The 20,164-nt window shown below is 44.2% G+C and overlaps 1 protein-coding gene across 14 annotated transcripts in view; it reads left to right on the top strand.

The window, feature by feature from the left end:
* LOC140398222 (neural cell adhesion molecule 1-like) overlaps nucleotides 1–20,164 on the top strand; it is a 625,403-nt gene that overhangs the window by 244,608 nt on the left and 360,631 nt on the right. The window lies entirely within an intron of this gene.

Below are 20,164 nucleotides of genomic sequence, written 5' to 3'. Positions count from 1 at the left end.
TGGCCATGAGCAATGCACGGGGCTATGGGGATAGGGCGGGTCAGTGGGCCTCGGAGGGATGTTCTTTCGGAGAGTGGCTGCAGGCTCGATGGATTCTACGAATTGCTCGAAAAGGGTCATCAGTTCGTTCGGGATCAAGATGGAAATTTACTGTGGATGTACAGTCACTATGCTACAGTGATGCTTTCTGTTTTGCAGCAGGGAAATGATCAGTGAATTATTATGTCACAAGGAATCATAGAACTTTACAGCATAGAAATCACCCATGCGAGCTGTCTAGCCTGTTTTGGCACTCTGAAACAGCAAGACATGCTTAGTTCCAAGTCCCTGCATTTTGTACATATCCTTGTAAGTTCCTCATCTCAAAATATCTGTCCAACTGCCTTTTCAAAATCATTATTAAATTGCCCAACACCACTTTTTTCTGGAGGTTTGTTCCAGATCCCACAAATTGAGTGAAAAGACATTCCCATCAGGATCCTTTGCCAATAATTTTGATTCCATGACTTCGAGCTATCGAGCCAAGCACCAGAGTAGTTGATCTCCATTTCCTTTTTTAAAAGTTATTTTTATTCAAGCAGAATTTTCAATATTACAAAAATAACCTCAACACAACCCATTCCAACACAATTTTCTACCAAGATTACTGTCCCCAACCCCACCAGGACCCCCACCCCCACAGAAAAGACCCGAATAGACTGACCGACACCCCCCCCTTCACAGCTGATGGTAACCAGCTCCCTAAAAAATGAAATGAACAGCTGCCACCTTGAGTAAAACCCACCCACCTACCCACAAGGTACAGAAATTCCATTAGGTCCACTAACCAGATCGAAGCTTTGGCGGCACCAGAGACCACCACCCAAGCAAAAGTCGCCTCCAGGCTATTAGCGAGGTGAAGGCCAAAACATCTGCCATCTTCTCCGGCTGCAGCATCGGCGAGTCCGACACTCCAAAATGGCCACCAATGGGCACGATTCCAGCTTAAGCACATAGAATCCCTGACATCATTTCAGAAACGAAGACCCAAAAATTAACAAACTTGGGGCAGGACCAGAATATGAGTGTGATTCGCTGGCCACCTAGAGCACCTCTCACACCTGTCCTCCACCCCTGAGAAGAACCCACTCATACGCGCCCTGATCAGTGGCGCCCTGTGCACCACCTTGAACTGTATCAGACTTAACATCACATACAAGGAGGTGAAGTTACCCATATGAAGTACCTCGCTCTACACTCCCCACTCGAAGACCAAACCCAGTTCGTCCTCCCAATTCTTCTTTACTTCTTCCAGTGAATTCTTAAATTCTGCCATCTGGATCGATTCTCCAGATCATTGACCTTGGCTTTTAACACCATCCGCACCTCTGCCAGCAACGCTATCTCTGTCTCCAAAGGGATGGTACAATCGCTATGGTCAGTGAACGCCTCCTCCACCTTCATGGTCGTAGTCCCCTGTACCTCTATCTGCTGATCCATCCTGTTCAAAGACGCCTGAATAGGTGCCACTTCCCCCTCAATCGCCTTCACCAGATCGCCTTTCACTCCTTCTTATTTGCCTGTCTAGAAGTCCACCAACCTCTCGGTTATCCACTGAAGGGGCATCAACGTCACAGAGCCCTCTGCCATTTTCTCCCCTTCTGGGGCTCAAGGACCTTCTGAATCGAAGCCTTTCCCAACTTTTGCCTCATATTGCATCCTCCAGACATCACTTGAAAGAGGGGATTTTAATCTCCCATACTGCACCAATTTCTTCCCAAAAATCACCCGTTAACCGGGCCAAAAGGGCCGGAAAGCCAAATTCCCCAGGTGCGAGCCACCGCGTGTGCGACTGTTCACCTCATAGCTCCCATCTCCATTTACTTTTTATCATCTTGAAAATCTTGGTGGTGACCACAATTTCCTCTGTTCCAAGGAGAACAGTACTAACTTTTCAATCTCGCGTACCTGAAGTCCTTCATCCCTGGTAACATCCTGATAAACCTTCTCTGTACTCTTCCTAAGGCCTTTGCTCACAGTACTCCAGCTGAGGCCTAACCAGTGATTTTTAAAATTCCAACATGATCTCTTTGTTTTTATCCCTCTTGTACCATTTATATGCTTAAGTAACCTATTAACCATTTTAACTAACTGCACACTACCTCCCACTGGCAAGGGAGCGGGGGGTGGGGGGGGACGCTGGGCAGATTCATCCAACATCATCCTTTTCACAACTGAGGCAATTTTGTATCCATACTGCAATTGTTCCCTTAATTCCATGGACCTCTATCTTAGTAACAAACCTTCTGTATTCATTTGATATCTTGATGTGAAACCAGGAATGACAGTGATTGAGCTAATGGCATGGAACAGGTTTGCATCTTAACTGAAGAAGGCTTGATAAGTACTTGCTGTGGATAATTCAATGATAAGCCTGGACTGATTATTTCTGGTATTTTATTAAATGATGCTTCCAAAATAAATTGGAGGTTAAAATTCAAAATGTGTTCTGTGTTATGGAAGAAGGCAATATTTCAGTTGCATTCGTTTATCACTGATATGAGTATTTCACTTTGGACGTCTATGAAAGTTGGCTATTATTATTGTAAGTGAGAATGAAGGTTAAATTACACAGAAAACATTGTGTCCACAATTGAGTATCCTTCTCTTTCCATATTTTGCTAATCTTGACAGAATATGTTGTTCACTGGTGATTGGGGTCATGGTCGCATAATCAATATTCAATCAAGACTTCAGAAGGGAACAAATGGATTGATATTTTATCGTGGCAATAATGGCTTTGGATATATTTAAGTTAGATATCAGTAAAGCTGTAATTGGAATCCACATTGATGGATGAATTAATAAAATAATTTAATGTTGGCATAGTGTAACAGTTTTAAAACTAGGCCATTAAAAAAATCCAGTAAAAGAAAAAATGGGCATATTGTAGACGTTTTCCTGTGGTGCAGTATGATTTATTGTAATTAATTCTTGAAAGAGTCTGGGCGGTGACAGTTGATGTAATTCACACAGCTAAGCAGTATTTTATTCTTTGTTTGAACTTATAAAAATATCCAAGGTCATTGTCCTTTAGAGATTAAATAAAATTCTGATTTCAGCTGCAAGTAATCCTTCCTTGCGTTGCTGTTGCGCAGAATATGAAGAGCGTTGAAGTGGTCAAACATGTTTACCAAAAAAGATTATCTGTGTAATATAAATAAGTGGTAACGAATATTCAAACCTCTTCTATGATATCTTCATATATTTACCAAGAATACAATAATGTATAGATCAGACTTGTTTGATATATGTATGAGCAGTAATATTGTGGGCAATTTTGAATAACAAAACCCATCTTTGGTTAATTTAGTTTTCTTTGAAATCACCACAGTTTTGCAGCTATATTAGATTTCCCCCGAATCTGCTTTTATTAGGAGGTGCAGATATACAGTTTGTCTTTATGCTAAAATACATGTTAAATAACACTTTTATTTACAGATGGGCTGATTTTAACCAACGCCTTCCTTGTCCACAGGCTGCCCTTTGGCTTGGTGAGGGGGGGGGGGGTGGGGGGGGTCAGCTTTCAGTTGTGCCCAACTGCCACCCATAACTTATCTGGTCCCTCCAGTACACATGGTGGCACCGTATATAGGAATTGAATGTGTAGTTCTTCATGCAATACCAACCCTGGCTCAGTTGGGATTCATCCACTCCCCTGTGAGCTTCAAGTTTCTAGGTACTAGTCCCATTCTCGGGATTAAGCTCAAAAATCCCTTACTGAGGGAGTACAGCATGTTGGGGCTGCCGCCTTTTTTGAGTATATGTTAAACTGAGGCTCCACCTGCCTCCTTGGGTGGATGTAAAAATGTTCATGACACTATTTTGAAAATGAACAAGAGTTATCCCTGCTATCCTGGCCAGAGAATAAAAAGGTTGTCTGTCCATTCCTTACATTGCTCTTAATGGGAGCATGCTGTGCACAAATTGGCTGCTGCCCTTCCTACATTGCAACAGTGGCGACACTAAAAGTACTTAATTGGCTGTAAAGTACTCTGAAATAGTGACCGTGGAAAGGGCTTTAAAAATAGAAATCTTTGCATTGTTTCAAACATTATTACTGTACTTACATCTTAATAGATTTTCATATCTCCTCATGCTCGTTCATTTAGAACATAAGAGCGAGGAACAGGAGTAGGCCATCTGGCCCCTCGAGCCTGCTCTGCCATTCAATGAGATCATGGCTGATCTTTGTGGACTCAGCTCCACTCTCCGGCTCGTACACCATATCCCCGAATCCCTTTATTGTTTAGAAAGGTATCTATCTTTTTCTTAAAAACGTTTAAAGTAGGAGCCTGAACTGCTTCACTGGGCAAGGAATTCCAGAGATTCACAACCCTTTGGGTGAAGAAGTTCCTCCTAAACTCGGTCCTAAATCTACTTCCCCTTATTTTGAGGCTATGCCCCCTAGTTCTGCTTTCCCCGACCAGTGAAAACAACCTGCCCGCATCTATCCTATCTATTCCCTTCATAATTTTATATGTTTCAATAAGATCCCCCCACATCCTTCTAAACCATTTAACTGTATTTATGACAGAATATGAAAACTGGGATTAGAAAGAGAAAGGCAACTTCATTTTGTAATTGGAAACACCATAAATGTTCTATAGAATTATGTTATCACATGTTCATAGCCATTAAAATGTATTACTTGACTTAATGTCACCCTACATTGTTGACTTTAAAATTCAAAATGTAGGTTTCAAATAATTGGGTGTATTGCAACAATTGTAAGTGATGCTGTTCATGGTGTTTCATTGCAAAATGGGAGAATTCCGCCCTGGTTCAGTGGAAGCGTGCCTGTGTGTGCCAATAGCCTGTTGATTCTATAAAGCGAAGACTTCTTGATTAATAAGGGGAACATGGGTTATGGGGAGAAGGCAGGAGAATGGGGATGAAAAAAATATCAGCCATGATTGAATGGCGGAGCAGACTCGATGGGCCGAGTGGCCTAATTCTGCTCCTATGTCTTATGTGCTTATGGACTGAAATTGATCTAGCACCTTTAACAGTAGGTTCTCGCAGAGCACCAGTGAAATAATTTGTAAGTGCAGTTGCTGCTGTTAATGCAGGAAATGCAGCAGCCAATTTGTCCAAAGTCTGCTCTTACAGACAGCAAAGTGATGATACACAGATCTGTTTTTGTTATGCTGATTGAGGGACAAATATTGGCCAGGACACTGGGGATATCACACCTACTCTTCTTCGCAAGTGTGCCATAGGATGCTTGAGAGAGAAGACAGGGCCCCAATTTAATGTTTCATTCAAAAGATAGCACCTCTGCCAATGCAGCAGCTCCCTCAGTACTGCGCTGGCGCTCTAGTGTATATTTTTACACAAGTATCTCGACCGGCACTCAAACCCACACTTTTACATGAATAAGAGTGCTGCCAACTAAGCCAAAGCCACAGTAGAACTCATTAAATTAACTCACATGAAAACCACAATTGATGAGATTTTATCCCCTGTTCATTGTGAAATTCTAAAGATTTTTAATAAATGCCACAATGGTTAACAGAGGAAGTCCTCCTCTTTGTGTTTGAATCTCTGATCATATTTTCTACATCAGTGTATTTGAACCCACTGATTATCTTAGTTTTTCGTGCAAGTCATTAAAATTGATTCAGCACAGTATATCTTGTCAGCCTCGTGGAGTTGGCTATTATGATTTTGTAAAATGATGTAGTATCAGAATTGTATTTTGTCATTTCGCACATGAATCTGGGGTTATTATCTTGCACAAGTGAAATTCTGGCAACATAAAAGTATTGCCCTTTTAACCTCTCTGTCAAATAGGAAGTTGATGAAAAATGTGCAACATCTGGGTTTTATGATCAATGTGGAGCAGTTCCAATAGTCCCAACAGGAGTAAACCTTCAGATGGTGAATGAGTTCCATGCTGCCTACAGACAGGTTTACAATCATTCATGTGAAAAGCTTGATAGTTTTTCCAAGCTTGGTGAAGGACACTGGCGTGGTCCATGTAACGCACTGTAGCTCTCTTTGGATTGGTGTTACGTTACGGTTAGCGATACTGTTGCTACAACTGATCCTTGCTGCATTGGCTGATCGCTGATCAAAGAACATTCAGTGCCTTCCACTGGCCACGGACTGTGTGAACTGAACTGTGGTTTACAGTTTCATGTTATGTAACTTGCCTTGAAGCACGTGGGCCAACTGAATGACCATAATCTTCCACATCAGTACCCATGAGTGAAGCAGATAGACCGGGCAGGCATAAATACATTTGTAATTAATTGCGTTTCAGTGGTTTACTATTGACACGTAAAAAATAAATAAAAGAATAAAATTAAATACTGAATTATGGAATTATGGTACAATGCTGTTATATTACGAACTCATGAAGTCTAGAAATATGAGACACCTACCGTGCAAGATATCCTTTATAAATCATCTACATATGAGCAAATGAAATGATTAAATAAGTCATAAAATATAAGTATCCAAATAAGCCTCCAGACAATAATAATTATACAAACATGCAATGGCTCAGAATGACATTTTGAGAATCGCAGATATATGCTATGCTAAGACCAGGGGGACAAATTTGTTTAAATTAGTTTGTTTGTTTAAACAGAACTAAAGCTGCTTCAAGAAAATGATCTTGTTTTGATGTAACAGCACTGAAGTGTGGTGCAAAGAAATTGCAGGTTTATTGCTCTGTGCCAGGGAAACAAAGGCATGGGTTACTGAAGCAAAACGATAGAAATGCAAATGTGCTATTCAAATTGGCTCCTGCAGCAGTGTCCTTCCCAGGAGTCTGCAGAGAAAATTTCACTCTGCAAGCAGCTAGTGGAGACAAAGGAACAGCAGGGCCTCCTTCATTGTTTCTGCAGCTTCATCCCAATCTGTGGCTGCATCGGTTTTTACGTACCCTTTGAACTTTGAAATGCCCAATTTACTGTTCCAAGTGGCGTGTAATAAAAAGAGTGGACAGCTAATATAATATGTGAATCCATTTGTAGCTTTATGACAGCATTGCTTATTATGGGGATCTCAGAGGGCGGCACGTGGTATAGTGGTTAGCACTGCTGCCTACGGCGCAGAGGAGCCAGGTTTGAATCCCGGCCCTGGGTCACTGTCGGTGTGGAGTTTGCACATTCTCCCCGTGTCTGCATGGGTTTCACCCCCACAACCCAAAGATGTGCAGGTTAGGTGAATAGGCCACGATAAATTGGCCCTTATTTGGAAAAAAAAATAATTGAGTACTCTAAATTTATAAAAGAAAAATGATGGAGATCTCAGTGGGGGTTAATCACATGACTCTCTTTGCGCTGTGCAAAGCGGAGTTCCATTTTACTGGCCGCTCAGAGAGGAGGAAGCAGAAAATGATTATGAAAATAGACCACAGTTCATTTTTCAGATATGGCCCAGATGGAAAAGTGCCATAAAGCCACATGCTTTCTATATATTTAACTTACTGACCCAAGTGCAGCATTTGTGGTGGTTGTTACTGTTGCCCCACTTTGTTGGCAGTCAATTCAATTTGTCTTTGATTCGCTTTCCTTTCAGGATACTGATCGCCACACAGGTGGGCTGGATGAAGGCTAGATTAACCTGGAATAAATTGAATTGTTGCCTTGCTGTATTCTTCCACAAGCTGAAGTGAAGCCTGCCTTTCTGTTGTCATGTCCAGATGATGGGGTGCACTGACAGCACAGTGGTTAGCACTATTGCTTCACAGTTCCAGGGTCCCAGGTTTGATTCCCGGCTTGGGTCACTGTCTGTGCGGCGTCTGAACGTTCTCCCCGTGGGTTTCCTCCGGGTGCTCCGGTTTCCTCCCACAGTCCAAAGATGTGCAGGTTAGGTGGATTGGCCATGCTAAATTGCCCCTTAGTATCCAAAAAAAGGTTAGATGGGATTGCTGGGTTACGGGGATGGGGTGGGGGTTTGGTCTTAGGTGGGATGATCTTTTCAAGGGCTGGTGTAGACTCGATGGGCCGATTGGCCTTCACTGTAAATTCTATGAAAGATGAAAACTGGATGACACAAGCAAATGCTAGATAACTTGGAACGCAGATTCTTGCTCTTCTAGTTGATAGTGAAGCACCTGACAGCTTGTGGTACCAGGCTTAGAATCCATAGATCCCTATAGTGCAGGAGGAGGCAATTTGGCCCATTGGGTCTGCACCGACATTCCGAAAGAGCACTCTACTTATGTCCACTCCCCATAATCCTCCCATTGAACGTGGCCAATCCACCTAACACTGCAAATCTATGGATTATTCTTGCTCTGTAAGTTTACTTTATTACATTAAATCAAAATCAGAAAAATGTAAACTATTAAAACAGCAGCCTAAATAATAATATAATAATAATCTTTATTATTGTCACAAGTAGGCTTACATTAACATTGCAATGACGTTACTGTGAAAATCCCCTATTCGCCACAGTCCGGCGCCGGTTCAGGTTAGGATTAGATGAGAATGTTATCATCAAAGAAACATACTTTGGCACTCTGACATGCAAGGTGAAGGACAGCTTTCTCAGCGTTGTGGGTGTCATTGGCTAGGCCAGGACTTATTGCCCATCCTTAATTGCCCTTGCGAAACTGGTGGTGAGCCGCCTGCCTGAGCAGCTGCAGTTCATGTCGTGTAGGTACATCCACAGTGCCATTGGTGGGGAGTTCCAGGATTTTGACCCAGTGATAGTGAAGGAACAGTGAAGTAGTTCAAAGTCAGTATGCTGTGTGGCTTTGAGGGCAATTTGCAGGTGATGGTGTTCCCAGGAACTTCTGCTCTTGGGCGTGATTCTCCGCTATCTGGCGGGGTGGGCTGTACCGGCGCCGAGGAGTGGCGTGAACCACTCCGGCGTTGGGCCGCCCGGAAGGTGCGGAATCCTCTGCACTTTCAGGGGCTAGGATGGCGCCAGCGGGGTTAGCACCGCGCCAGCCGGCGCCGAAGGGTCTCCGCCAGCTGTCACGAGTTGGCGCATGTGTGGGAGCGCCAGCGTGTACTGGCGTCATCCCAGACCATGCGCACAGGGGTTCTTCTCTGTGGCGGACCGTTACACTGGCCGGCGCAGAGGGAAAGAGTGCTCCCATGGCACAGGTCCGCCCGCGGATCGGTGGGCCCCAATCGCGGGCCAGGCTACCGTGGGGGCCCCCCAGGGCCAGATTCCCCGCGCGCCACCCTGAGGACTCCGCAGGCCGCCCGCAGAGCCAGGTCCTGTCGGTAAGGTCCTGGTGTCATGTACGCCGGCGGGACTGGCCGAAAACGGGCGGCCACTCAGCCCATTGCGGGGTGGAGAATCGCCGGGGGTGGCCACTGCCAACGGCCCCCGACCGGCACAACACGATTCCCACCCCCGCCGAAAAACTGGCACTGGAGAATCCGCCAGCCGGCTGCGGAGCAGGATTCACGCCGCCCCCCCAGTGATTCTCCGGCCCGACGGGGGGGGTCGGAGAATCCCGCCCCTTATTCTTCTAGGTGGTAGAAGTCGTGGGTTTGGAAGGAGCCTTTGTGAGTTGCTGCAGTGCATCTTGTAGATTGCACATGCTGCTGCCACTGTACATCAATGATGGAGTGAATGAATGTTTAAAGTGGTGATGCCAGTCAAGAAGGCTGCTTTGCCTTGGATAGTGTCAAGGTTCTTGAGTGGTGTCGATGTTTCACTGCCCTAGGCAAGTTAAAGAAATTAATCACACTCCTAATTTGACACTTTCAGATGGTGGACAGGCTTTGTGGAGTCAGGAGCTGAGTCACTTACCAGCCTCTGACCTCCTGTAGCCACAGTATTTATCTGGTTGGTCAGTGGTAGCCCCAAGGTGTGGATAGTGGTGAACTCAATGATGGAAATGCCATTGAATGGCAAGTGGAGATGGTTAGATTCTCTCTTATTGAAGATGTTCATTGCCTGACACTTCTGTGGCACAAATGTAGCTTGCCACTTGTCAACCCAAACCTGAATATTGTTCAGGTCTTTCTGCATGTGGACACCCACTGCTTCAGTGTCTGAGGAACCATGAATGGGTGTTGAATACTGTTCACTCATCGTCAACCATTGTCCAATCATCATCGATCATCCCCACTTCTGACCTAATGATGATGGAGGGAAGGTTAATGAAGCAGTTGAAGACGGTTGGACCTATAACACTACCCTGATGAACTCCCGCAGCTGAGATGATTAACCTCCAACAACCACAACCATCTTCCTTTGTGAAATCTTATGACTCTAGCCAGTGGAGAATTTGTTTCCAAATTCCCATTGACTCCAGTTTTGCGATAGCTCCTTGATACCACACTCTGTCAAATGCTGCTGTGTTGTCAAGGGCAGTCACTTGTCACCTCATCTCAAGTTCAACTGTTTTGTCCATGTTGTGTCCATTCTACCTGAGATGGCAGCCATTTGTCTCCTACTTCAAAGATTACTATCAGCTATTAAGGGGGGGGTAGAGTTTGGTTGTGGGTCGAGGCGGGTTATGGGATTGTTGGATATAGCTGTTGTTGTTTTTTTTCTTCTCTGATCTTTTGGGTGAGTAGCACGACAAATATACCAGGTTTGAACCATTTTCAGAATTGTGTTGTAGTTCAGATTGTGCGTGCTATCTATCAAATCTTTAATAAAGTATTATTTAAAACAAAATACTATAATGAGGCTAGGAGCTGTGTGGCCATGGTGGAACCCAAATTGAGTGGCAGTGAGCATGTTATTGCTGAATAAGTGCTGCTTCACAGTATTGTCAGTAACACCTTCCATCACTTTTATGATTAATGAGAGTGGATTGAGGATGATAATTGGATGGATTTGATTTGTCCTGCTTTTTGTGGACAAGACATACTTGGGCAGTTTTCCACGTTCTCTGGTAGATGCCCAGTGTTGTAGCATGGCCAATTCGGAGCACACGTCTTTGGTACTTGTGCTAATATCTTGTCAGAACCCACAGCCTTTGCTGTATCCAGTGCCTTCAGCCATTTCTTGATATCATGTGGAGTAAATCGTATTCGCTGATAATTGAAATTGGTGACGCTGGGGACCTCCGGAAGAGGCCAACATGCATCGTCCACTAAGCACTCTCTGGCTGAAGATTGTAGCAAATGCTTCAGTCTTATCTTTTGCAATGATATGCTCGACTCCCCCATCATTGTGGATGGGGATATTTGTGGAGCCTCCTCCTCCGGTTACTTGTTTAATTGTCCACCACGATTCACAACTGGATATGGCAGGACAGCAGGAGAGCAGAACTTAGATTTGATATGTTGGTTGTGAGATCACTTAGCTCTGTCTATCACTTGCTGCTTAAGCTGTTTGGCATGCAAGTACTCCTGTGTTGTAGCTTCACCAGATTGACAACTCATTTTTATGTATGCCTGGTGCTGGTCCTGGCATGCCGTCCTGCATACTTCATTGAGCTAATTTTGACCCCTGGCTTGATGGTAAAGGTAGAATGGGAGAGTTCTGTGCCATGAAGTGACAGATTGTGGGTGAATACAATTTTGTTGCTACCGATGACCCACAGCATCTCATGGCTGCCCAATTTTGAGTTGTTAGATGTGTTTCAAATCTATCCCATTTAGCATGTGTTGGGAAACTAAATGTAGTTTTAAGGGATTTGTATTGGTAAACATTAGAAATAATGTATAGTTTTAAGTGTTTAAGTTAATGTTCCTGTGCCTAGAAGGGGAAAACATATTGTTAGATCCATGCTGGACAAAGGTGTTTGTATGTGTAGGGGCTGGTTACAATCCAATTGTGTTTCTATTGTGCTTAGAGAGGGATGCAGCATGAAGAACAAATAAAAGGCATAAGCACATGGGCATTGCTTAGCAACTGGGGCTTTGTACAGTCGAGAAGCTTTTAAGTTTTGGTTTAGCTTATTTGATAGCAGTTGCAGATAGTGAGAGAGAAGGCAGCTCTCACAGCTCTGCTAGAAGCAGGTGGTTTTAGAAGGCTAAGGAACCTTAGAGAGGGTTGCGACATGAAGAATAAATAGAAATAAGTCGGGGCTTGGCAAAAGGAGGCCACTATCCAGAGGGATTGACTTTCCTTTGATCTTAGTTTTAATTGGGGAGCCAGAGCAGTTCAAGATAGGTAGTGAGATAAAAGATAGCTCTGCTAGAAGCAGTTGCTTTTAGAAAGCTCAAGATGGACAATTCTCTCAGCCTTGTTCGAAGAAAAGCCGTACTGTGGAATAATGGTTAAGAGAATAGATATCGAAAATCTAAAAGTCCAGCTGTTCAAGGAAACAGGAGAAACAAAGACAAGTGTTCAAGAAGTCTGGAGTTACATGAACAGAGACCAAGGTATTGTTCAGAAGAACTCAAGGAAAAGTAAATATAGTGGTCTCAATTAGAGGCAATTACAGTAACCGGATTTAAGGTGGGACAGCAGCCTTCAAAGATAAAACAAAAGTCTGATGCCATTTTAATACAGTCTCTGAATTGAGAGTTATGAATATAAAGAAATCCTAGACTGGCATCACTGTAAAAAGTGGAAGCTTTGTTTAAAAGTGTAATTTGGAAAATCTGATCTGGATTTCAGAATGCAAACTGCTAATGAAAAGCATAATTTATGAGAGAAGATTTTAAAGAATGTTTTTAGAAGTGGAATCTACAAGCACTCACATGACAATTGTCTGGGGGATTCTGAGGAGAAATCCATAAACATTCACTTGGGGTTCAGAGTGCAGAGTATATTTTCCTGCAGTCATCTTGTGTGCTTAAAAGGGACTTTGCGTTAATGAGACCATTGTAGATTAAGATGTTCTCTGTAATCCGTGTTAATCCTGAAACCTGTGTCTAATGGTTAGGCTAAGGAGAGAAGTAAAGGCATTTTGTATCACCGTCCAATGTTTTTTTTCTTGTTGTTAAAACTAATTTGTGGTTCTATGACTCTGTTCCTCCATGTTTTATAAAAAAAAGTGAAAGTTACCGTCTTTTGAGCCAGGATTCCCTTTTGGGATCTTCCTGTCCAGTTATAGCATCAGCTGGGATCGTAACACATGGTAGTTGTGCAACACAACACAATGGAGTGTATCTTCAATTTGAAGAGAGGACTTTGTCTCTGCAACAAGCGGTGGTCACTCCTGCCTACTCAGTCATGGAGAGATGCATCTGCAACAGGTCAATTGGTGAAGATGAGGTCAAGTAGCTTTTTACCTCTTATTGGTTCCATCAGCTATAACAGGCCAGTCTAGTGACCATGTCCTTTAGGGCTGCTCAGTAGTTGTGATTCGCTCATAGTGATGGGTGGTCCTGTACCTAGAACACATTCTGTGCCCTGCCACCCTCAGTGCTGCTCCAAATGATGTCCAACATGGAGGAGTGCTGATTCAGAGGAGGGAGTGTGGTGGGTGGTAATCTTGCATCTTGGTGTGTCAGGCGTTTAAGGAGGAAACTCTAGAGCGAGCGATTTAGCTCGCCAGCCAAATGTAGGGTCACCAGTATTGGAACGATTAAAATTATACATGCAAATATTACCAAAGCTTTTGATATGGATAATTACATTGGACAGTTCTTAACATTTAGCTTTACACATTGTTCTTGTTTGTAAAATGTTCAGGATTGGCAGTAATTCCTTATAATTGAAAGGCAGCTGCAAAACCAAGCATTTATGAAGCGGTTCCTTGCGTCTTCTGAATGATAACAGCAAAGATTTCGTAAACTGCAGCTAACCCTAATCAATTTGTGGGAAACTTAAGTAGAATCACCACAAATCTATGGCACTGTAACCAAGTAGTAGAATCTGTGTTGAAGTAGCTGATTTGGATCCAGTAAATTAACTTGCAAAACCCAATCCTATGTTTTATACTGTCACTACATAGCCTGTTTACACTTTCCGAGTTGCTGCCCTAAATAGGAAAAACAATGTATGTTTATGCCTGTACTCGTGAACATGTATTATGCTGAGCTACAAACAAGAATTGCTGCTCTTCGTGGTCAGTATAAACAGTTGGGTTTAATGAGGGTAGATCATGAAAATGAAAATTGCTTATTGTCACAAGTAGGCTTCAAATGAAGTTACTGTGAAAAGCCCCTAGTCGCCACATTCCGGCGCCTGTTCGGGGAGGCTGTTACGGGAATCAAACCGTGCTGCTGGCCTGCCTTGGTCTGCTTTCAAAGCCAGCGATTTAGCCCTGTGCTAAATAGCCCCTGATATTATCCTCAGCTTTGTACCAAATGATGAGCAATTTTACACACTTAACAGTGACTATATCGTGAGTAAAATTACCATAGCCCCAGATGACCATAGGCAGCTTTCCCCTTTGACGGAGAGAGCTGACTGGTGGTGATTTAACCTGAGGATCACCACAAGGTTGAGGTTGAGAAGGCAGGTCCTCCATGAATGACCTCAGCCGGTACGGGAATTGAACGCGTGCTGTTGGCCTTACTCTGCATCACGAACCAGCTGTCCAGTCAACTGAGCTAAACCGGCCCTCTCCACAAATGTAACTGCAGAGCTGTGTGATTTTAGTTTATGTGTTCAAATGTTGCTGCAGTACGCAAAAGGTATATAGTGACTATATACAAGCTGGTTGACCACCAGAAACGATCAAAATATGAATCAGTATTCTGATCAAATGATCCTTTTGTACGCCCTTCAGATGGGTATGTTCTTGCTAACTGGCACATGTCAAAATTATTGCATCATGCACTACATGTAAAGATATTTTATTTATGGGAATTGAGATTTTATAGATCTTCAACATTACGTACCGTAATCTAATGGTGACTCAAATTTTAGAAACTCGGGATATCATTCAGAAATTGCTTGAGATTGAGATTGTTTGCTTTATAGTGACTTCAAACTGAACAAGATACAGGTGACACCGTCCAATCAGCACGATATACTGTTTGCAGTAGTTTGTTAAATGAAGTCATCTCTGATGAGTTGTTTTGGCAGCAATAAAAGAAAATTGACAGCCCTGTAATGATTCAGTTAAAACATATATGCAATTATCATTTTTAGTTTTCATTGATAATTATCTTCATTGCTTCTACACTTGAAATCTTTCCATGTCCTTTTGGTCCACTTTATAATTGCTTGTTGAATGTAGGACTTCAGGTACTGCAGAGAAAGTGGGCAGAATTTTCTTAACTTTATTCTTGTGAAATGTCAGGACCATTAGCAGGTCAGCAACCTGTTGGAATCTGTGGCTCTTTAACTGAATTCCGGAATGAGCATCACCACTCGGGTGGGGGGGGGGGGGGGGGGGGGGGGGCAATATGACACTCTGTCATCGCAACAATTTATCTCAATTACACTTAGATTTTTGAGGCTGTAGCAATCACAGGAACAGGGAGAAGATGTGAGAAGGCTATGCCCTGGGTGCCTCAATCTTAGGAAACCCTGCACATGGGATCTGAGGAGCTACAGTGAGGTGATTTTTTTTTCTTCTTTCCAAGGGATGGGAATGAGAGGAGATCCTCGACAAACAAGCAGATGTGGATGAAACTATGGTTCTTCTAACCTTCAGACTGCACCAAAAGAATCCTGGACCTTTCTGGAAGGTGGGAAAGCTGGGTGGCTGAGCAATTTCAGGCGCTTAGCTCTACTTTGACTTTCGCAACCTTCTCCTGCACAGTACCTCTCAAAACACTTGATTTTGCAGTCACACACAGTCCTCTCTCTCCAAGGGCCTCCTCACAGCCCCATCCAAGCACATGACATTCAATCTTCCTCTCATCGCGTTGCGCTCCCATGCCTCAGACACATCCTGCTACCTACATGAGCCACTGCTAACATAACCCTTTGCTGCCTCTCCTTGAAATAGAAGAGAACACACAACCTTGGGCCGAGGCAAATTCCCTCGGTCGAAGGAGATGATGTCCATTATTTACAAGGCAGCTTGATGGCCAATGGCAATAACTGCTCACTTGGCCCCCTGGATAGGAGGCCTTGTTCCAGGTGACAATAATTATGTGTCATGAAAACCTGAATCTTCTGAGGCATTAGTGCTCACACATATTGAGAGAGCTGACCCTCTCTGCCTGCAGGCCCTTTGTTGGAAGCTTCACCTTTGAGCTGGTTTGCGTGTCCATCCCCACTGCAATATGGAGTGGCAAGTGGTTGAGAAGAAGCTAGATGGTGCTGGAGCTGTTGTTGCTCCTGGTGCTGTTAGTGTTGTTGCTGCTCCTCTAACTCTTAGTCAGAGGTGAGAGGTAGAAGTTCATAAGCTGTCCTCACGCTGAAGGTGAGTTCAATGCAAAACAGGTGAAGTGACTTCCAAGAAGTTAGCAATCACCTGTCAAACATAGAAAGCACTCTTAGAAGGAGCACTGAGCAGCAGCCCCTCACCTGACCATGGCTAAAGCTCTTCATTTTCATTGATCAAAAGCTTCCTAGACGGCCACCTTCATGGAAGTCACACTCTCTGATCTGTACCCACCTCCGTGACCCTGGCAAGTTGCTGACAGCTCGAGGAAATATGTCTGCTGGCTTTTAAAGCCATAATCTTCATAGATTATCATAGAATTTACAGTGCAGAAAGAGGCCATTCGGCCCATCGAGTCGGCACCGGCTCTTGGAAAGAGCACCCTACCCAATGGCAATACCTCCACCCTATCCCCATAACCCAGTAACCCCACCCAACACTAAGGGCAATTTTGGACACTAAGGGCAATTTATCATGGCCAATCCACCTAACCTGCACATCTTTGGACTGTGGGAGGAAACCGGAGCACCCGGAGGAAACCCACGCACACACGGGGAGAACGTGCACACTCCGCACAGACAGTGACCCAAGCCGGAATCGAACCTGGGACCCTGGAGCTGTGAAGCAATTGTGCTACCCACATTGCTACCGTGCTGCCCCATTTTAATCTGTGGTTAAAATAAAGCTTTTCATGAACTATTTGAATGTTTGATCACTTAGTTGACAACAGTGGTGTTCCTTGCTTGCCTTCAAATCTGCCTGTGTGAAAGCTGGAAGAGGGTGGGATGGTACTGGGATTCTGTGCTGACATCATTTGTCAAGGATTTAACTCTGCTCACATCCAAACTTGCTTCACCTTGTCGGGATAAATTCCCATCAGTGCGTAGAGGGAAAATCTAAGTTAGATTGTTATCTCCCTGATCTGGTGAGGATTGAAAAGACTCGCATTTAATCTGCTATTGTTCATCTGATTCAATGAACCTTGAAGAATTTAAATTAATTTCTGCAGGAAAGAAGGAAGAAAAGACTTCCTGCTTTTCATATCCTCAGGACATCTCCAAGTACTTCATAACCAATGAAGTACTGTTCCAGGTCAACCTGGCAGCCAATTTGCACACCGCAAAGTTCCACAAATATTTAACAAAATAAATGTCTCAAAAATGGAGGTGCAATTTGTTTTAGATGATAGCGCAATATGGCATCACAACAGCCATTGATTTGTTATACGCCCCACCCATAAAGACATTATTCATTCCTGGGTTGTGGCTGGATCAGCCTTTGTTACCCATCCCTAATGAGCCATTTCAGAGGGCACTTCGAGTCAACCACATTGCTGTGGATCTGGAGTCACATCTAATCTAGACCAGTGGCGGGATTCTCCCCTACCCGGCGGGGCGGGCGTTTCCGGCACCAAGGTGAATCCTCCGCACCTTCAGGGGCTAGCCTGGTGCCGGCGGGGTTGGCGCCGCGCCAGCCGGCGTCAAAGGGCTTGGCGCCGTGCCAACCGGTGCCGAAGGTCCTTTGCCAGCCGGCGTGAGTTGGCGCATGCACGGGAGCGGCAGCATGTGCTAACGCCATTCCAGCGCATGCGCAGGGGGGTTCGTCTCCGCACCGGCCATGGCGGAGGTCCACCGTAGCCGGTGCAGAGGGAAAGAGTGCCCCCATGGCACTGGCCCGCTCGCGGTTCGGTGGGCCCCAATCGCTGGCCAGGTCACCGTGGGGGCACCCTCCGGGGCCAGATCCCCCCGCGCTCCCCCGAGAACCAGTAGAAAACACTGGCCCGCAGAGCCAGGTCCCGCCGGTAAGTACCTGGTCTAATTGACGCCGGCGGGACCAGCCTGAAACGGGTGGCCGCTCGGTCCATCGCGGGCCGGAGAATCGCCGGGGGGGGGGGGGGCGCTGCCAGATTTCCGCCCCCGCCAAAACCCCGGCGCCGGGGAATTCAGCAGCCGGCGGTGGCGGGATTCACACCGCCCCCCCTGCGATTCTCCGGCCCGGAGGGGGGTCGGAGAATCCCGCCCCAGGCCGGGACGGCAGATTTCCTTCCCGAGAGGACATTAGCGAACCAGATGAATTTTTACGAGAATCAACAATGGTTTCCTGGTGGTCATCATTGGACTTTTAATTCCAGATTTTTTTATTGAATTAAAATTGTAGCTGCAGTGGTGGGGTTAGAGCCTGGGTCCCTAGAGCATTACTCTGGGTATCTGTATTACTAGTCCAGTGGACACCACCCCGTGCCTCTCTCTCCCCCAAAAAAAACAGTTCAGGTGAAATTAATGGCTTTTATTTCTCTCATCTCTGCTCTTTCTACTTCACTGCTACAATATAATATTTTTACAGTTCTTTCTCCAGTTCACTACCCTCATACAGTTTCCACATAATTCTATCACTTGTGCCTTGGGTTAGTTCACCAACACAGACACATGGGATGTCACAAGAATTGCTGTTCCTCCCAGCAATACTAGAGCATTACCGTATATCAATTGGAAAGATTATTTATTTTAAAAATTGAGAGCTACTAAATTAATCCTGGAACTGAATTTTGCATTAATCATAATGAAGTAACTCTCAACACTGTAATTAGAGGCTCAGTGATTCGTGCTCAGTCACGGAGACTGAAACAGCTAATGTATGCTAATGTTTCTGTCCTGTACTGAGGGAGCGATATACTGTTGGAGATGCCATCTTTCATACGAGACTTCAAGCTAAGGCCACGGTTAATGGTTATCTGCATAAAAAAAGCCAGACCTGTGCTACAGTGCATGTGCTGTTGTCAATGCTTGATGAATCTCAAAGCTGTAATATGAAACAAACGCCCGGAGCTCTTAATTTGCAACTTCGGAAAGAATCCAGTGTGAAACCCAGAGGGTTCTGTGATGCAATTCCTACTTTTCTAACGTGTGAAATAATGCTGGGTTGAAGGTCAAGTGGCAAGCAGTTGTTGCCAATCACATTTTTTAGACAACTGCTGCTGGTGTGATTTAGCAAAGCATTTCTTAACATCAGGGCAGAATGATTGAGGAATGGGCTTGGAGGATGTTTCTTGCTCGCTAATATACAGCATTGCAAAGAGCTGTGTTCTGAACTGATCGTGGTAAGTTTGTATTACAGGCCATTGCCGGAGAAATAAAACGATCATTGACTATTGAACATCACTGATATTAATAAGTGCGCGAAGCAGTGCTCTTGTATTTCAGTTCCAGAAGACTAGGTTCCCTCCACTCCAACAGGAGCGGATGGTATGTTATGACTACAGTAGCACCTATACCCATTTGGGTGATGCATTGTTGTTATGCACACACTATCATCCAGATCTATTTACATTGTGAGATCTGGCTGATATGACTGTGTAAATCAGAATATCTGAATAATATGATGCCGATCGAGGTTCTTTACTCTGTCCCAATCTCCATTCTTTCTGGCTCTCCTTGAACCACTGAACAATGACTGTCCTGTAAGTACATGTTGAGGCCAGATCTCTGGCTACAGGGCAGTTTAATTTTTAATTTATTTCCTTTATCATTGTGATATATGTAGCATAGTTTTTACAACCTTGCTTTCTTCCTTTTTACATTCTTATTCACAATTCTATACGAGTAAGGCTATTTCGCATATCTGTGTAATAGCTCTTACTTCCCTTCACCTATACAAGTTTTCGTTACAGCTAGGTTATAGTGATAAGGTTTACTTTGTCCTGTTTCGTTTCGGTTAGGCAGATTCTTTTGGATCTGTTATGCGGTCCTCAGAATCATGGAATCATTTATCATCCCTGTCACATCAGTTTCTTCCTTTATTTTGTTGGAATCTTCTTTTCATGATGTTCTGTAAAATGGGCTCTTGTCTTCAATATTGGTCTATTTTTCATAAAATGTTCACATTCCACAGATGTATAAATAAACCTTTGCGTATTTAAGTCAGATGAATGGCTCATTGGCTGCACGGGAAGTGTTAAAAAGGATTATTGTTGCAGGTACTTTCTGATTAGATAGAATGAAGAATACACACCCA

This window comes from Scyliorhinus torazame, chromosome 21 (assembly GCF_047496885.1).
Source record: "Scyliorhinus torazame isolate Kashiwa2021f chromosome 21, sScyTor2.1, whole genome shotgun sequence".
Lineage (NCBI taxonomy): Eukaryota > Metazoa > Chordata > Chondrichthyes > Carcharhiniformes > Scyliorhinidae > Scyliorhinus > Scyliorhinus torazame.
Note: the sequence above shows the minus strand (reverse complement) of the source record. Positions and strands in the feature narration are given on the sequence as shown.